The 17,739-nt window shown below is 46.8% G+C and overlaps 1 non-coding gene across 1 annotated transcript; it reads right to left on the bottom strand.

Annotated features, from left to right (window-relative positions):
- Positions 1-7,902: 7,902 nt before the first annotated feature.
- Positions 7,903-8,006, bottom strand: LOC123575033 (small nucleolar RNA U13). Its single transcript, XR_006700202.1, has one exon. It is a non-coding gene; the product is annotated as a small nucleolar RNA U13 (small nucleolar RNA).
- Positions 8,007-17,739: the final 9,733 nt, after the last annotated feature.

Below are 17,739 nucleotides of genomic sequence, written 5' to 3'. Positions count from 1 at the left end.
GCCTCCCAGGTTCAAGCAATTCTTCTGCCTCAGCCTCCCAAGTAGCTGAGATTACAAGCAAGTGCCACCACGCCCGGCTAATTTTGTATTTTTAGTAGAGATGGGGTTTCTCCATGTTGGTTAGGCTGGTCTCGAACTCCCAACCTCAGGTGATCTGCCCACCTCAGCCTCCCAAAGTGCTGGGATTACAGGTGTGAGCTGCCGTGCTCAGCAGTAATTTTTTTCTAAACTCAATTTTGTGCAGACTTTGGCACAAGCTCCTCCCAGCATCTCTGAGCCCAGCTACTAGCACTGAGATGGGTGTGTCAAGCGGATGTTGCAGTGCTGTGCCAGCCTGGGCACGTCTGCTTGTGAAGAGCAAAGCAATGAAGAGCCGAGAGCTTCCTGCAGTTGGGTGTACCAGGCTCCATAAACCACCAGACCTATAACAGGGAACACCACCGGCAGAGTGATGAAATTGTCTTGTTTGTTTAATATTTGTCATAAGTTTTAGTTGTTTATTGCCTGATTTTTATGTTTATGATGACGAAAAGCAGTTGTTAGATATTTTGATAGTTACTCATTCAACTTTGAAACAAATATTTCTACTGCTTCTCTTTCTAGCTTCTAGATTGGTTTAATTGAAGACTATTCTAATCTCAAAAGAGAATCTGAAAAAAAATCCTTTAGCAGGAGTTAAGAGCACAAATCCTGGATTGGGACTGCCTAGATTTAAGTCCTTGACCTCGGACAAAACACTCCTCTGCCCCTCAGTTTTCTCATTTACAAAAGGGGGATGTTAATGATAGACCCACTTCAAAATGTTTGTTAAGTGAATTAATATATGCAAAGTGATTAGGACAGGGCCTGGCATATAGTGAGTGCTACGTTAACAGTTTTTTGTGGCGGCTGTTGTTGTGTCTCGCTCTGTCACCCAGGTTGGAGTGCAGTGGTGTGATCACAGCTCACTGCAGTCTCAACTTCCTGGGCTCAAGCAATCCTCCCACCCCAGTCTCCCAAGTAGCTGGAACTACAGATATGCACCAAGATGCCTGGCTATTTTTTAAATTGTTTTTTGTAGAGACGGGGTCTCGCTATGTTTCCCAGGCTGGTCTTGAACTCCTGGGCTCAAGTGATCCTCCTGCCCTAGCCACCCAAAGTGCTGGGATGACAGGCAGGAGCCACAGTGCCCAGCCAGTAATAGTTGTTATCATTATTATTTATAACCATCCATCTGTATGATCAGAATTTTCTCAGAACCGTGTGTACCAAAGCAAAATGCAAAAATAAGTTGGATGCGGAGACTGAAATAAGACTGTGAATTGGTCAGAACTCTGACTTAAAAATGCAACAGAAACTGGCTCTGGATGATTTTAAGCAGAAGAGGGATTTATGTAAAGATGCTGGGCAGCCCACAGGTCTCTGGGAAGGCTAAAGAGCCAGTTTAGGGCATGAATGAGAGCAAAGGGTGTGAGATGGCAGCCAGGAACATGGCCAGAACTGTGGAGCACAAGCTATGCAGACAGTCCTGCTCTGTTCTCAGAACACTGGGCAGCTGTGCCACAACCATGGCTGGGGTCTGAACCATGACCCTGCTGCTGTTGCCCTGGAATCTGGACAAGGCTGCAGTAGCCATGGCCACTTCCACCAGAAAAGGTTCTGTGCTGGGCTCTGGCTTGGTCCAGGCTCCTCGGTCCACGGAACCTGAGTGGCCCAGCCGAGATCACATGACTAAGCCCTGCAGCTAAAGGAGGTTGAGAAGCATCTGGCATTTTCAGCCTCTATGTTGACAGGTTAGCAAAAGGCTCCAGCTTCCACGAAGACTCCTAAGATGGCATCTTCCACAAACCTGGGAAGGGACTCCAAAACTGGGTAGCCAAAAAGTAACAAATGTTACTCATTACCCTGCTTTCAAATTTTGTTCTATCGTATTGGCATCATTGATGGACTTTATTTTTTTATTTTTATTTTATGTTTTTGAAACGGAGTTTCGCTCTTTTTGCCCAGGCTGGAGTGCAGTGGCGCGATCTCGGCTGACTGAAACCTCCGCCTCCGGGGTTCAAAGGATTGTCCTGCCTCAGCCTCCCAAGTAGCTGGGATTACAGGCGCCCACCACTACACCCAGCTAATTTTACAAAAAACTACAAAGTTTTAGTAGAGAAGGGGTTTCTCCATGTTGGCCAGACTGGTCTCAAACTCCTGACCTCATGATTCACTCGCTTTGGCCTCCCAAAGTGTTGGGATTATAGGCATGAGCCACCGTGCCCTGCCCATTGATGGACTTTATAACAAGCACTGGCCCAGTGCTCTGGTATCCCTTGTATTTTTCCTTTTTTAAAAAAATAGAGATGGGATCTCTCTATGTTGCCCAATCTGGAGTGCAGTGGCACGATCTCAGCTCACTGCAACCTCTGCCTCCTGGGTTCAAGCAATTCTCCTGCCTCAGCCTCCTGAGTAGCTAGGATTACAGGTGTGCGCCACCACACCTGGCTAATTTTTTTATTTTTAGTAGAGACGGGTTTTGCCATGTTGGCCAGGCTGGTCTCGAATTCCTGACCTTAGGTGATCCTCTCTCCTTGACCTCCCAAAGTGCTAGGATTACAAGTGTGAGCCACCGTGCCCGGCCGTATTTTTCCTTTTTTTAAAGACTAGAGATGGAATCTCGCTATGTTGCCCAAGCTGGATTGCAGCAGCTATTCACAGGCATACCATAGATCACTGCAAACTCAAATTCCTGGGCTCAAGTGCTCCTCCCACCTTAGCCTCTCAAATAGATGGGACTACAGGCAAACACCACCATGCCTAATTTTGTATTTTTTTTTTTAATGGAGTCTTGTCCTATTGCCCAGGCTGGAGTGCAGTGGTACAATCTCAGCTCACTGCAACCTCTGCCTCCCAGGTTCAAATGATTCTCTTGCCTCAGCCTCCCGAGTAGCTGGGATTACAGGCATGTGGCACCACACCCAGCTAATTTTTGTATTTTTATTAGAGACGATGCTTCACCATGTTGGCCAGGCTGGTCTCGAACTCCTGACTTCAGGTGATCCTCCTGCCTCAGCCTCCCAAAGTTTTGGAATTACAGGCATGAGCGACTACACCCAGCCTAATTTTGTATTTTTTAAATCAACAGATGCCAAAATGAACACTACTATCATGTGGACTCTTTGAAATGTTGTGCTTTCAAAACGAAGTCTTCATGTTAGAATGTTGCAAACCCTTCACATCGTCCCAACACTCCTTTCCAAAGTGGAGAAATGGAGGCCCAAGGGGTGAAGTGACTTATGCAAGTCCACACAGTTGGTTTAGTAGCAGGACTGGGTCTCATGTCGCAGTTCTTAATGTTGCCTCATTGCTGTGCTGCCAGCAGCCAGCTCAGGAACAGGCCCGGCCCTCCAGCCCCACAGCCACCTCCTTCTCAAAGCAGGTCTTGACAGGAACCCAAAGCTGCTCTGGAATACTGGCCTGTGGCTGCTGCTGCTGCTTTCCTCATCTTTACTTCTGGGATGAGAAGTCCTGAGTGACTTTCTCTCTGCCTTCTAGCTCCTCCACAGAGACAGGAAGGAAAATAAAAAAGAGCAAGGCTGACAACAACCCCTGCACTGGGAGTGCTCTCCTCCCTGATGGTACTAGACCTGGGAGGACCTCGCCTAATAGACTCTGACCTCTGCCAGGCTCCACTCAGCCGCTTCTCAGAGTTGCTCACCTCCTGCCCTCCCTCACTTTTGACTTGCTCCAGATCCTATGAACCAGAGTTCCTGGTCCTGCCTTCCTGCCCTGGTTCCCAGTCCCATGCTTTGGTCACATCCTGACATGGGTTGTGTGTACCCAGCACCGGAACTGCCTGTCTCCTCGCCTGGGCAGCCAGATCTGGAGCCAGCCACTCCTCAGGAAGCTCCGGAAACAGGGCTCATACCCTATTTTCCCTGGCATCCTCGGCACCCAACAGGGCCTGGCCCTGCAAACCCTCGTTGAGAGGAGGAATGGCCTGTTCTGTGTGACTGCTGCCCATGCCTCATCATGACAAATTAGAGCAAAGGAAGGTGGAGGTGCTGAGAGGGCATTTCTACCAAACTATGAGCCACTTCTCTTATATGCTACCTGGGGGGATGTCTGTCTTATGTTGAGACCAGTTATGTAGATCTGAAATTCAAATGCCATAAACAAGATCTGGGCTGTGACCTGCCCAGGCCAGAGCAAGGAAAACTGGTCTTGGGAATCCAGAAAGAACTTCAGGATTAGGTAAAGTATGCTGAGCTAAACCAAGAAGTGAGATATACATTCATTCATTCATCCATTCAATAAATATGTATTGAGGGCCAGGTGCGGTGACTCACACCTGTAATCCCAGCACTTTGGGAGGCCGAGGCGGGCGGATCACAAGGTCAGGAGATCAAGACCATCCTGGCTAACATGGTGAAACCCCGTCTCTCCTAAAACTACAAAAAAATTAGCCAGGGGTGGTGGCGGGTGCCTGTAGTCCCAGCTACTCAGGAGGCTGAGGCAGGAGAATGGTGTGAACCCAGGAGGCGGAGCTTGCAGTGAGCAGAGATTGTGCCACTGCACTCCAGCCTGGGCGACAGAGCAAGACTCTGTCTCAATAAATAAATAAAATAAATAAATATGTATTGAGCACCATATGTGTCAGGTTCTAAGAGAGGCACCCAGAGATTTAATGGTAAATGAGATATACTCCCTGCCCCCAAGGAGCTTAGAATGAGGAAGACAAAGCAGGGAATTGGTATCTACCATAGATTATGATGTGGGCTAGAATAATAATAGCTAACATTTATGGAGTGTTCACTATATGCCAGACTCTGCACTAAGCCGTTGAGGCTGCATTGTTTCATATAATCCTTACAGAAACCGTATTAGTAGATATTATTATTATTCCATCTTACAGATGAGGAAACAGAGGCACAGAGAAGTTAAGTGACTTGCCCAATGTCACACAGCTGGGGCACATAGCATACCAAGAATTTAAATCCAGGCTGGGTGCGGTGGCGCACGCCTGTAATCCCATCACTTTGAGAGGCCAAGGCAGGCAGATTGCTTGAGGCTAGGAGTTCAAGACCAGCCTGGGCAACATGGCAAGACCCTGTCCCTATAAAACAAACAGAAAATTAGGCATGGTGGTGCGCACCTGTAGTCCCAGCTACTTGGGAGGCTGAGGTGGGGGGATCGCTTGAGCCCAGGAGGCAGAGGTGGCAGTGCACCCTGATTATGTCACTGCATTTCCGCCTAGGTGTCAGAGTGAGATCCTGTCTCAAAAATAAACAAATAAGTAAGTAAATCCAGGAAGTTAGACTCTAGGGCCTGTGCTTCCAGAGGACAGCACAGGGTATTATCGTAGCACAGAGAGAGGTACCTGACATGGGAGGGCAAGGAAGGCTTCCTTGAGGAGATCACATGTGAGCGGAGTCCAAAACAACCAGGCAGAATTGGGAGAACAGGGGAGGAAAGGGCATTCCAGACTGAAGGAACAGCACGTACAAAGACTGGCGGCAAGAGGCCATAGTGAGTTAATTACTATTTAGTGAGTACCAACTGTGTGTCAAGGACATCTAGAAGCCTTCAGGGACTGTAATCAGTATCAAATGACTGGCTTGTCTGGGATGAAGAGAAGACTGGGGAGAGAAGCGGCTGGAAGGTACAGGAAGTACCAGTTCACAAAGGTCTTTAAATCCAGGCTAAGGAGTCAAGACTTTATCCACAGGGCAGTGGGGAGATGCTTAAGGATAAGCAGAGAGTTTCCTAATCAAGTTGTACCTCAGTAAACTCACTTTGAACCACACTAGTTAAAGGAATGAAGGCACGCAAGGCTGGAGGGCATGCTGGGTGCCCACTCCGGAGATGATGGTGGCCCAAAGAGGTGATTGGCAGTGGCAGGAGAGACAAGTAGCCTAGTTTGATTATTTCATTGGAGGGGAGCTCACCATCAAACCAGAAGATTCGTGGGGACCAAGATACCAGCCGAGCCTCAGAGGGTCAAGGGTCAGCAATGGCCCAATGCCAGGCAGTTGGCCAAAGTCTGAACAGGTGAGGAGACGGGAGGAGAAAAACCCAGCAGGAGTTGGCGTGGACCCTGCAGCAGGAAAGGACTCCAGCCCTGGGGGGACTGATGAAGAAAGAGAATTTTCCATCGAACAACTGGGGACAGGGGAGACAATGGGAAACCAGAACCAGAAAGGCGAGTCCCTCAGGCTGACAGCCAGACCGAGGATGCTCAGCTTCGAGAAAGGGATGGAGTTCCTTCTGTGTCCCTCCTCCTCCCTGGTCCTAAACACCCCCTTCCATGGCAGGTGGATTCTGTTTTTGTTTGTTTGTTTTGTTTTGTTTTGTTTTTGAGATGTGGTCTCACTCTGTCACCCAGGCTGGAGTGCAGTGGCACGATCTCAGCTCACTGCAACCTCCACCTCCCAGACTCAAGTGATCCTCCCTCCTCAGCCTCCTGAGAAGCTATGACCACAGGGATGCACCACCATGCCTGGCTATTTTGTGTATTTTTGGTAGAGATGGGGTTTTGCCATGTTGCCCAGGCTGGACAGGTGGATTGTTTAATCAGGCTGGGTGAAGAGGGGGCAATGTGGTGAAAGGGAAAGAGCAGGAGTTTTGAAGTCAGAGTCATGAGTTGAATCTCATCCTTGAGCCACTCACTAGCTCTGTGACTTCAGGTAAGTTACTTAACCTCTCTGAGCCATAGCTCATTCATCTGTAAAATGAGAATAAACAACAACTACTCCCCAGGGGTTGCTGAATGGGAATAGCACCACTAGCTCCTGCAGTGGAGTTATTGTGAGGATGCAGAGTTAACATTTGAAAGCCCAGGGCCTGGCACCAGGGTGGGAGCTCAGTCAATTCATCAACTATCCTCCTTCATCAGAAACCATCCATGTGCAGGACCTTAGGCTGAGGCTGCCTTTTAACAAATCCAGGGAAATATCACCATTTCATTTAGCAGGCCAGGAATCAGGGTCAGAGAGTTAAGAAACATTTCCAACTTCACATTGCATTGTTTCTCCAAACTGTAGTCTTGCATCTTCTGCACAACTTTTTCAATATCAACTGTACCTATACTATTTTTTGCTTAATATTTTATTTAAATTAGTCCCTTTTTTACATTAATCAATGTATTCTTTTATTTAAGAGATGGGGCTAGGTGCGGGTGGCTCATACCTGTCATCCCAGCACTTTGGGAGGCTGAGGTGGGCAGATCACTTGAGGTCAGGAGTTTGAGACCAGCCTGGTCAACATGGTGAAACCCTGTCTCTACCAAAAATACAAAAATTAGCCGGGGATGGTGGTGCATGCCTGCAATCCCAGCTACTTGGGAGGCTGAGGCACAAGAATCACTTGAACCCGGGAGGCAGAGGTTGCAATGAGCCAAGATCATGCCACTGCACTCCTGCCTGGGTGACAGAGCAAAACTCTGTCTCAAAAAAAAAAAAAAAAGGCCGGGCTTGGTGGCTCACACCTGTAATCCCAGCACTTTGGGAGGCCGAGGCAGGCGGATCACAAGGTCAAGAGATTGAGACCATTCTGGCCAACATGGTGAAACCCTATCTCTACTAAAAGTACAAAAATTAGCCAGGCATGGTGGTGCTTGCCTGTAATCCCAGCTACTCAGGAGGCTGAGGCAGGAGAATTGCTTGAACCTGGGAGGCGGAGGTTGCAGTGAGCCAAGATCACCACTGCACTCCAGCCTGGTGACAGAGCGAAACTCCGTCTCAAAAATAAGTAAATAAATAAAAGATGGGGTCTCACTATGTTGCTGAGGCTAGAGTGCAATGGCTAGTATTCACAGCTGTGATCATCGCACACTACAGCCTTTTCAAGAGATCCACCTGCCTCAGGCTCCCGGGTAGCTATGACGACAGGCACATATCTGGTTCCAATGTATGTTTTTCTTTTTTTTTTTTTTCCCCACATCAGATGGGTAATGTGCTGACAATATAACAAGGTTTGAGTTAGGCACATCTCACAGATGAAAGTGAAAAGCCAATTGTCACGCTTATGAACTACAAAAGGATACCAATTTACTTTTTTTTTTTTTGAGACAGGGTCTCACTTTGTTACCCAGGCTGGAGTGCAGTGGTGCAATCACAGCTCACTGCAGCCTAGACCTCCCAGGCTCAAAGTGAGCCTCCTGCCTCAGTTTCCTGAGTAGCTGGGACTAGAGGAGTATGCCACCATGCCTGGCTAATTTTTTTTTATTTTTTGTAGAGACAGGATCTCACTATGTTGCCCAGGCTGGTCTCAAACTCCTGGGCTAAAGTGATCTTCCCACCTTGGCCTCCCAAACTGCTGGGATTACAGGCGTGAGCCACCGTGCCTGGCCTCAATTTACTTTTTAAAATGGCTTTGTGGGGATGTAATTTGCATACCATCCAACTCACCCATATAAAGCTTATGATTCAGTGGGTTTTTTTTTTTTAGTATATTCACAGAATTGTGCAACATTACCACAATCAATTTTAGAACATTTTCATAATTAAGTTACTTTTAAAGGAAACTTTGCATCATTCTCATAAGTGGAAAACCTGAATTATTTGCCACAAATGGAAGGCAAAACAAAAATAAAGTAAAGAGAGCTGGGCAATGTTATTAAATGCTATCTAGCTAGTGCTGCCTGTGAAGTATCTGAGCTTGAGACTTCTCTCTTTGCCAAAAAGGGAGGATGGGAAGTATTGAAGAGTTGTTGAAGACACACCAGCACTAAACTGAGACTCTCTCTTTAACATAATCAGAAAAACAAAAAGAAAACTGAAAAGAAAAATTACTTTTTCAATATATAATTTAATGCCACATCTCTGAGCCACCCAAAATCATCTTAAGTCTACATCCCCACGTGCCTCCTCCAGGTAATTTAAGTGACTTGCCCAGTGTCACACGGCTAGGTAGTGGCAGACTAAGCCTAGAATTCAGGCTTCTTAACTGCTAATGCTATGTCCTTTCCACTACGTCATAGTCCTCTTTGCAATCATTATTTTAAATTAGGTCAAGTGCCTGATGTGTGTGCTAGGCAGCCCTGTTACAGATTTATAAAGCACAAATTTTACAGCTAGAAGGCACACCAGAAACAATCTAATCTAACTCATTTCATTTTACAGACGAGAAAACCAACAAGTTTGTTCACTTAAGCATGTTTAGAATTGCCTGTCAGTCAATCAGCTAGAACATACAACCAACAATATAGCTATAAACAGCCCAGAATTACAATGACCTTTCTCCGGTCTCAGCCTTAAACCAAACTTCCGGATATCTCAGCCCTGTCACCAGGTCCTGGTTCAGCTTCAGTCTTGCTCTTTAATTTGGTCCGTTCTCACTTCTACATGAGTAGTTTCCCCTTGACCTAAACTGCCTAGGTGGCTTTAAGGATCACAGAGGTGAGGGGAATTCACTGGTGGATTGAAGGAGTGTGTTATATGAGAAAGAAATGAGAGCTTCTCACGAACTGTGGAGGGTTTAAGATTTTATCCTACTTGCAAGCTAATAAGTGAGCCTGTCTCAGTTTCATGGATGCTGGCAGAAGACAGAAGACTTCTAGGTGTGTCTGAAACAAAAGGTCTTATTTGCTCATAGAAATAGCAATAGCAAAAATATTGACATTTTCTTGTGCTTGTTTCCTGAGTCCCAGTTCCCAAAGGCAATGCAAAGGGGGCCAGGTGACATCTGTACACACAGCAAGGCATATCACAAGAGAGCCTAGCTTTAAGCTTGGGGAAGCAGAATCTCTCTCTTTTTTTTTTTTTTTTCGAGTCAGCATCTTGCTCTACTGCCCAGGCAGTCATAGCTCACTGCAACCTCAAACTCCTGGGCTCAAGCAATCCTCCCGCCTCCGCCTAGGTGTGAGCTGAAGCACGGTGCTCAGAATCTTAGCTAATGGATAGTAAGCATGCTTTACTTTGCTCTGGGAAAGAAGCTCTCCTAAAAAGTTGGTCTGAAACAAAGGGCAGTGACTCTGCTCGCAAGGCATGCAGACATGGAAGAGACCCACGGAGAACTGTCTTCCAACAAGCATTATGTACCTGCAGTCTATGGGAAGTGAGCTCACGGTTCTCTGCCATACTGGAAGGCACAGGGTGGGCAAGATGGAGAACCAGAAGCCCAAGTCCACTAGTGCTTTCGGTTCTATATTGATTCTTACTGGTTTCAGTTATGGAAAGAGCATTTGGACGCTTGCTTGTGGATTTTGGCAAGTGTCTTATTTATTTTTTATTTATTTATTTTTTTGAGACGGAGTCTCACTCTGTCACCCAGGCTGGAGTGCAGTGGTGCCATCTCGGCTCACTGCAAGCTCCGTCTCCCAGGTTCACACCATTCTCCTGCCTTAGCCTCCCGAGTAGCTGGGACTACAGGCACCCGCCACCACACCCAGCTAATTTTTTGTATTTTTAGTAGAGACGAGGTTTCACCATGTGAGCCAGGAGGGTCTCGATCTCCTGACCTCGTGATCTGCCCGCCTCAGCCTCCCAAAGTGCTGGGATTACAGGTGTGAGCCACTGTGCCCGGCACGTGTCTTATTTTTTGCTGTATATAGCCCTCAATTCACAGTCTTGACCGGGTTTAGACAATTCAAATCATTCCTTTGCATAGCTATTAGAAAACCCTAGAAGCGGGCCGGGCGCGGTGGCTCAAGCCTGTAATCCCAGCACTTTGGGAGGCCGAGACGGGCGGATCACGAGGTCAGGAGATCGAGACCATCCTGGCTAACACGGTGAAACCCCGTCTCTACTAAAAAATACAAAAAACTAGCCGGGCGCGGTGGTGGGCGCCTGTAGTCCCAACTACTCGGGAGGCTGAGGCAGGAGAATGGCGTGAACCTGGGAGGCGGAGCTTGCAGTGAGCTGAGATCCGGCCACTGCACTCCAGCCTGGGCGGCAGAGCGAGACTCCGTCTCAAAAAAAAAAAAAAAAAAAAAAAAGAAAACCCTAGAAGCTCCATAAATTCACAGTTGGGAGAAAGAATACAACCTTCCAAATTTTATTTGCTTCCTGAAAATCACGCATGCTGGGAGAATCCAGGGTGGCCACACTGCAGTTGGTTGTGGGATGTTCACTCATCTCTTGCATCATGTTTATTAATACCTAAAATAAATGTGGTAAGATCTAACAGTCACCATGATGTAGTCACCAAGATTCCTGACTTGGTCTAGTCTCTCATCTGAAATGAGGACTACATGGGCCATGAAGGAAGATGTTATTTGTTATGTGGGGTCCACATCTGAGGCAGATATTTTGTGTCTATAACCAAGACCTTGAATCCAGGCCTCTGGCTGTCAGGAATAATGGCTGTTCGTTTTATTCCTCTGCCTGGAGAAGAATAAATTCTTAGGCTAAAGAAAAGCCAAAGCAACTGAGGACAGGAGCTCAGAGATACTGCTGGAACCATACCAGGACCTGGGATGTGGTCCACAGAGGAATTCTGTGGCATTCCATGGGTCCTCAGGCTCTTTGCAATCAACTCAGATGGGAGTTAACCTGTTGACTGGACTCAGGCAATGAGTTCCTGGTAGGTGAGTCAGTGGCCACACCCTCCAACTGGGAGCAAAGAGCAAAAATTATGTCAGTAAAACAAGGCCGAGCACAATGGTACAGGGCAAAGGCCATTCGAGTGGGATATCCTTAGCTGATGATTCTAAAAGAGTGATGTGGGAACCAGAGATGTTCCCGCAGATGTGGTGGGCTGCTCTAGATATAAATATAAATATAAATAATATAAATATAAAGCTGACTATCCAAAGAGGTCCTTCTAGCTCATTGCCTCCTGAAGACCTCTATTTGGAATCGGGAAGTAAAAGGGGATAAATTAGAGGGATCATGGAGTCTTTTGCCCTGTCCAAGCAATCCATAAACTAAAGCTTTTACGAAATTCCTTGGTGCTATTGTGAAGAATTTCAGTTCATGAAGATCCCTGAAGATCTGCAGTCCCCTATGGAGTCTATATACTGCCACACACCTGGTTGCTGTAATCCCCAGATAGTACCACACCCAGAAGAGGAAGACTTCCTTCTTCCCAAAAGCAGCTGTGGACCCTAAAGTAATCTCATGAATGCCTAGCAACCTCTTGGTCTATGAACCCAAATGATACCTCCCACGTTATGCTAAGACTGATGTCCCAGGACCAACATGTATTACTGGCAGAGGACTGTGAAAATACTTCCTCCCCACTGTGCAGTGGGCTCTAACTTTTGAGCTGTGCCCGCCAATAAATAGTGACCTATCTCAGACAAGAAAAAGCACACTGTGTGGGGTGAAAGAACCGGGCTCCAGCACAGCTGGCCAGTCTGGTCCCAGAAATGCCATGCAGGTTGCCTTGATGCTTGGATTTGTGTTTTTCTATCCATTGTGAAAGACTGATTTACACACTCTGAGTGGTTGTACAGCCTTGCTGGGCTCCTGTGATCGTCAAACGCACAGAATTTCCACAGCAGCTTTGGAGAGCTGACTCCTGTTTACTTTTGTTAACCATTTCTACACTTGGCCTCCACATTTTGTGGCTTGCGAGGCTAACAAGTCTGAGAAGAAGCTTCAAGAAAGAATTTGTGAATTAGAGTTTATCCCTAAGCCAGGGGCCCGCAATCAGATTGTACTTTCAAGATACTGTCTCACGGCCAGGCATGGTGGCTCACGCCTGTAATCCCTGCACTTTGGGAGGCGAAGGCATGCAGATCACTGAAGGTCAAGAGTTCGAGAGCAGCCCGGCCAACATGGTGAAACCCCGTCTCTACTAAAAAAAAAAAACTTAAAAAAATTAGCTGAGGCAGGAGAAGCACTTGAACCCAGGAGGCAGAGGTTGCAGTAAGCCAAGATTGCATCACTGTACTCCAGCCCGGGTGACAGAGTGAGACTCCATGTCAAAAAAAAAAAAAAAAAAAAAAAAAAAGTAGACTGTTTCAGAGTTTGGGACTCAAGCCATTGACTTTCTAGTGGCTTGTTACTTTGGAAACCTTCTGGTGACCTAGCATCCTGGGACATTGCTTGGTCCACCTAGTTTGACTTTCTGCTCAGGCTCTTATATAAAAACCAGGGCTTCTAATACCTGGCATAGACACTTCACAGAGAACACCACATTTAGAAGACATCCCTGGGGTAATTTTCTATGGCTACTATAACAAATTACCACAGTTGTATATGGCTACTGTAACAAATTACCACCAACTTGGCAGCTTAAAACAACACAGACTCACTTTGGGAGGCCGAGACGGGCGGATCACGAGTTCAGGAGATCGGGACCATCCTGGCTAACACGGTGAAACCCCGTCTCTACTAAAATACAAAAAAAAAAATTAGCCGGGCGAGGTGGCGGGCGCCTGTACTCCCAGCTACTCGGGAGGCTGAGGCAGGAGAATGGCGTGAACCCGGGAGGCGGGGCTTGCAGTGAGCTGAGATCCGGCCACTGCACTCCAGCCTGGGCAACAGAGCTAGACTCCGTCTCAAAAAAAAAAAAACAACACAGACTTTTTACCTTGCAGTTCTGTAGGTCAAAAATCCAATGCAAGTTTACCAGGCTAAAATCAAGGTGCTGGCTAGATCGTGTTCCTTTCTGGGGTTCCAGAGAATTTGTTTCCCTGCCTTTTCTGGCTTCCAGAAACTATCTGTATTTCTTGGGTCATGACCCCTTTTCTCCGTCTTCAAAGCCAGCAATGCTGTAGGTCTTCAACCATTCATTCTTCCATAATCACACTTTCCTCTGACTCTGATTCCTCTTCTGCCTCTTGGTTCCACTTTTAAGGACCCTTGTGATTATAATGAACCTACTTGGATAATCCAAGATAATCGCTTTATTTTTTATGCATTTATTTTTTGGGGAAGGGAAGTCTGGTTGAATAACTGCTTTATTTTAAGGTCAGCTAATTAGCAAATCTTAATTGCATCTGCAACCTTAATTTCCCTTTTGTCATGAAACGTACCATATTCCCATATTTATTAGAATATGAACATTTGGGGGAAGATCTTTATTCTGCCTACTGCAGTTCCCTTCTGAATTACTTTTGGACAACCGGAGGTAAGTAAATGTAAAGACTTGCTGTGTCTGTCTTCCCAGTTGGACTGTGTTTGGGGAGGGTCAAGCCTTTTAATTTAGATTACTTTTTTTTTTTTTGAGATGGAGTTTCACTCTGGTTGCCCAGGCTGGAGTGCAATGGCATGATCTCGGCTCACTGCAACCTCTGCCTCCCAGGTTCAAGTGATTCTCCTGCCTCAGCCTCCCAAGTAGCTGGGATTACAGGCATGGGCCACCACACCTGGCTAATTTTTTTGTATTTTTAATAGAGATGGGGTTTCCCCATGTTGGTCAGGCTGGTCTCCAACTCCTGACCTCAGGTGATCCACCCGCCTCAGCCTCCCAAAGTACTAGGATTACAGGTGTGAGCCACTGCGCCTGGCCATAATGTAGATTACATCTTAAATGTGCAGTCTATAACTGATCCAGTCCTCCCCATGAGCAGATGATGGTTGGGAGAATTTTTTTTCTTTTCTTTTTTTTTTTTTGAGACGGAGTCTTGCTCTGTCACCCAGGCTGGAGTGCAGTGGCGCAATTTCGGCTCACTGCAACCTCCACCTCCCAGGTTCAAGCGATTCTACTGCCTCAGTCTCCCGAGTAGCTGGGATTACAGGTGCCCACCACTACGCCCAGCCAATTTTTTGTATTTTTAGTAGAGACAGGGTTTCACCATGTTGGCCAGGCTGGTCTCAAACTCCTGACCTCATGATTCGCCTGCCTCGGCCTCCCAAAGTGCTGGGATTACAAGCATGAGCCACCGTGCCTGGCTGGTTGCGGGAATTTTTAACTGACAGTCCAACTTGAGGGTGTGGGAGACATAGGATGTTGCTATCCATATAGAATCCTATTGTCTGGTGAATGATTTACTTGTTTAACTGATGCTTATAGAACGCTTATATGTAAGAGCTTTACAAACTAATTTAATTCTCATAACAACCTTATCAAATATGTACAATTGTTATTATCATCCTTGTCTTACAGATAAGGAAACTGAGGCACAAAAAGATTAGTAACCTGTCCAAGGTCACACAGATAGTATATGGCAGAGATGGGCCTTGCAGCCAGGCAGCCTGTGGACCATCCTGAATCCTTGTTCCTAAGCCCCCATACCAAGCTGCCTTGTCCTCTTGGTTTCTGTTTACTCTTCAGGCCTTGCTGCTCTGCTATGCAAACTTGTGGTTCATTCTTTAGCAAAGCCGACCCCCTCCCTCCAACACTGGTTCCTCCCCATTGCAACTTGATGCTCATTTCTCCCTCTGTTCTCAGTGGTACAGACCCCTGACCTCCTCTGAGCTTGCTGTAGGGTCACCTTGCCCCATCAGGGCTGTCCCACACACAGCAGGCTGCTGGTTCCCAACGTGATATCCATGCCATGCAAGAATCAGGGGGACTCAGGAGAGCTCAGCCTCAGAGCTTCTCTCTGCCTACTCGGGTTTTTACTGCCAGGTTCACTTTGGCATGGCTGCCCCTGGTTGGGCATAAAACAGCCTTGGATACAGGTTCCTCCCAGAGTCCCTAGTGGGGAGCTGGGTGAGAGCCCCCTCTGTGTACGGAGTACCACTCATTAGGCAGTGCACCTGTCCAGACCCCATCCAAGACCTGGAGAGGAGGAATAAGCATGAGACCCTTCTGACCCTCTTCTCTCTCCTTACCCTTCCTACCTGCCAGCAGGCCAGAAAGGGAGTGGGGCTTTCTCCATCTTAGGTTCTCTCTATCTATCTTAGGGCTTTCTCTATCTCTATATTAGAGTTGGCCTTGCTGTTCTGGTGGAAATGGCCTCTGCTCTGCTAAGAGAGGACTCCAGGAGCTGGTCATTCAGGCATGGCCTTTGCTTTACTAAGGAGGGAGAATCTGGAAGGATTTGGAAAATCTCTTAAGTCATAGCTAACCTCTTCAGCTATACAGTGGGACGCCAACACCCTGATGCCTGGCCTATCGAAGGCGTTCAGTGTGTGGTAGTTATTTATCACTTTATCTCTCTCTCTCTCTCTCTCTCCCCCTCTTTTTTTTTTTCTTGAGATGGAGTCTTGCTCTTGTTGCCCAGGCTGGAGTGCAATGGCACGATCTCAGCTCACTGAAACCTCTGCCTCCCGGGTTAAGCAATTCTCCTGCCCCAGCCTCCTGAATAGTTGGGATTATAGGCATGTGCCAACACGGCCAGCTAATTTTTGTATTTTTAGTAGAGACAAGGTTTCACCATGCTGGCCAGGCTGGTCTCCAACTCCTGACCTCAGGTGATCCACCTACCTCAGCCTCCCAAAGTGCTGGGATTACAGGCATGAACCACCACACCCAGCCTTATTTATCAGTCTCTAAACCCAGAACTTTCACACTTCTTTATCTGAATCTAGGAAATTTGTTTTACATTCTGACACTGCACGAATGTACCTATATAGTACATAATTGAAACAAATGCTACACAAAACAATACTTATTATTACTTAATGCAATACAACCAATATTGCATGCAATACTTAATGCAATGCAAAAAGTTAAGTTTTAATATATTCTCTTTTTGTAAAAAGAAACACCCTGGTGCTGACCCATAACCCCTCTCCTGAGACAGACTTACTTTCCCCCTTCTCTGAGATCTCATAGTGCTCTCTGCAAAGCTCAACTCGAATACTTCTCATACTGCATTGCAATGTATGTCATTCTCTCCCACTAGGGACTTTGTTCTTTTCATCTTTGCATCCCTAGCATACACAGTAATAGACATCCAGTGAGTGTTAACTGAAGAAGTGAGTGGAAAATGCCTGTCTGAGCTGGGCATGGTGGCACATGTCTGTAATCCCAGCACTTTGGGAGGCTAAGGCAGGCAGATCACCTGAGGTCAGGAGTTCAAGACCAGCCTGACCAACATGGTGAAACCCTGTCTCTACTAAAAATACAAAACTTAGCTGGACGTAGTGGCGGGAACCTGTAATCCCAGTTACTTGGGGAGGCTGAGGCAGGTGAATTGTCTGAACCCAGGAGGCAGAGGTTCCAGTGAGCTGAGATCATGCCATTGTACTTCAGCCTGGGAGACAGAGTGAGACTCTGTCTCCAAAAAAAAAAAAAAAAAAAGACAATGTCTGTCTATGTGCTCAACACAACAGAAAAGGATGGTACTTCCCCTCTATGGTGCCACATGATGCCTAGTGTGGTGTTGGAGAGCGCAGACCTTGGCAGTGAGCAACCGGGCTCAGGGAGGAATTCCTATGGATAGGAGTATATCCGCCTCCTGCAGAGAGGACCTAAATGCATAAAGAACTAGGACCAGCGACTTTAACCATTTCCCCCCTCCTTGGTTTTTTTCCCTGAAACGATGTGTTTGCATCCCCATGCTAGAATGCCTTTCTGTCCTCCACAGTAATTTAATTATATAAAACTGACTGTGCAGACTCAAAATTTGGGGCATTTGGCATTCTTGCAAAGCCAGACTCTAGGAAACATGCCCATTGCTGAACACATTGGATGTGGTTTAGGTAGCAAAGCAAATGACCTAACAAGGAATATATGTGCTGAGCCTAGTTCCTGTTAAATTAATAGATTCACGTTCTGGCACATCCACAACCTCACAAGTCATAGCAACCGGATGACGGCATGGCAACACAGCAGCTGCGGCCACTGTACATGAGAAAAATCAGAGCCTAGTGTCTCTGGAGGGAAAACAGAAACGGCCTCTACAATTGCTGGCTTGTACTGGATTGACTGAAGCGAGGGAGCCGTGGGGGCAATCACAAGTAGATGCCTGCCCTGGTCAGGGATTGAGTATGA

The sequence above is a fragment of the Macaca fascicularis genome, chromosome 7, assembly GCF_037993035.2.
Source record: "Macaca fascicularis isolate 582-1 chromosome 7, T2T-MFA8v1.1".
Classification (NCBI taxonomy): domain Eukaryota; kingdom Metazoa; phylum Chordata; class Mammalia; order Primates; family Cercopithecidae; genus Macaca; species Macaca fascicularis.
The sequence above is the reverse complement of the archived record's forward strand: the minus strand, read 5'-3'. Positions and strand labels throughout refer to the sequence as shown.